Raw genomic sequence first — 2,167 nt, 5'->3', positions numbered from 1 at the left:
GCATCCGTACAATCTCACTCTGCAGGAAATGGCGTGAGAAAGGATTTCTTAGTGGGATGGCCAGCGGCTTATTCTCTATGACGTCGCCTCCCTCATTATGTCCTACTTTAATAGTTAGAAGGCTCGCCGGCAGTAATACCTTAAAAGGCTGTTACTGGAAAATGTGGAACTCTTTTCCCTAGCGACTAACTTAAAATACAAAGTAGTTGCTTTTCCTTTCTGCAGGGGAACTCAATATAAAATCACTGAGTTTCATTATTTCCTTTTTCAGGTTCAAATCTACTGAAATGCTTGGGATCCCTTTCATCTAAGTCTTACTGAAATATAAATGTGTTGAAATACACACACACACACACACACACACACACACACACATTTTACATTCCAGATGCACACCTGATTGTAAGGAATTGAAAAAGTGAAAACGAAAAAGAGCTGACAAGAAAACAGAAGACCCATGACTGGCGATAGCCCTAAAGCCACACTAAATGGAAGAAAACGAAGGGAAGGGGAAGAAGATAGGAAGTAAAGAAATACATATATACTGTAAAGATGAACTTTTAAAAGTAGGCTACAAAGTAATACACTTCTGGTTGAGAGACTGCATTTCCATCAGCCCGATGAGGCACAAATCCTCACAGAAATGCACTGAGCACTCATCAAGAGCAAGGGCCCTTGAAGACGGGTCTATGAACATCTTCATTTATTTTTTTTTAAACTTAAGGTACTTTATCGTGTTTTTTTCCATTACTATTTAATCCCCTTACACCCACCTCCCCCCCAGACGTCTCCACACTGTTGTCCATGTCCATGAGTCCCTTTTCCTTTTCGTTCAGTCCCTCCACCTGCTAATCTCCCCTGCCCCACCTTAGCTGTCATCTGCTCTCTATGAGTCTGTCTCTATGTTCCTTGTTAGTTCAGTTTGTTCATTAGACTCCACATATGAGTGAGATCATATGGTATTTGTCTTCTTATGACTGGCTTATTTCACTTAGCATAATGTTCTCTAAGACCATCCACACTGTCTCAAAGGGTAAAATTTTCTTCTTCACGGCCTTGTAGTATTCCATTGTGAACATCTTCATTTGATTATAGCTGGCAACATGTACTGCACACCTACCACTGAGATCCTACTTCACCTTTAGTTGTTCATCTATTCAACAAATATTAAAAGCGGTGAATATGCCTGCAGTGAACAAGACAGACATAATTCTTGCCCTCATAAAGCTTATGGTTTTAAGATCTATGTTGATGGCAGCCATGTGCCCACCGCTTCTTGCCTCGGTGCCCGGCCACTGGCACTGTGGCCCACGGAACAGCCCAGATGCGGGCCATCTGTGTGGCGGTGGGAGGCGGAGCTGTAGTTAAAACTTGCCCACTGATTGGTTATACAACCAATGCGTTTCCTGGAGACCACATCCTCAATGTCTTTGACAGCTATTCTGCCTATGTTATTGTAGATGGAAAACCGGCGAATCTGGACTTATGGGATAATGCTGGACAAGAAGATTATGACAGATCATCTGCAGAGAGATGTTTTCTTAATTTGCTTTTCTCTTGTGAGTCCCGCGTAATTTGAAAACTTTCCTGCAAAGTGGTATCCTGAAGTGTGACGCCATTGCTGCAACATTCCCATCATCCTGGCAGGGACTGAGTTTGCTCTTAGGGATGATAAGGACACCACTGAAAACTGAAGGAGAAGCTGACACCCATCACCTGCCTGTGGGAAGACCGGTATTGTAAAATACCCGGAGTGTGCGGCTCTCACGCAGCGAGGCCTCCGGGCAGTGTTTGATGCAGCTGTTCGGGCTGTTCTCTGCCCACCTACCGTCAAGAAGAGGAAAAGAAAATGCCTGCTGTTGTAAATGTGCGGGCCCTTCTCACATGCTACCCTGTCCCCTTGGAACCTATGTACACTCTGCTCAAGAAGTGATGGAGCCTTGCCCTCTTTGGGTGGCTCGGGTGGTTGGAGCATCATCCTGTCCAACAGAAAGGTTGAGGGTTCCATCCCCGGTCAGGGCATGTGCGGGAAGCAGCCAGTCTACATTTCTCTCTCACATCAATGTTTCTCTCTCTCTTTTCTCTCTCTCTCTCCCTCGAAAAGTCAATAATAAAACATATCCTCCAGTGAGGACTTAAAAAAAAAGATGGAGACATTGCACTCAAT

General features: G+C 44.3%; 1 pseudogene; it reads left to right on the top strand.

Moving 5' to 3' along the window:
* The first annotated feature begins 1,324 nt into the window (after positions 1-1,324).
* On the top strand, positions 1,325-1,865 carry LOC123818881 (annotated as a pseudogene).
* The last annotated feature ends 302 nt before the right edge of the window (positions 1,866-2,167 follow it).

This window comes from Phyllostomus hastatus, unplaced genomic scaffold (genome assembly GCF_019186645.2).
Source record: "Phyllostomus hastatus isolate PE091 unplaced genomic scaffold, TTU_PhHast_1.1 phas_contig_29, whole genome shotgun sequence".
In the NCBI taxonomy this organism is placed as follows: domain Eukaryota; kingdom Metazoa; phylum Chordata; class Mammalia; order Chiroptera; family Phyllostomidae; genus Phyllostomus; species Phyllostomus hastatus.
This window is presented reverse-complemented; position numbering and strand designations above follow the sequence as displayed.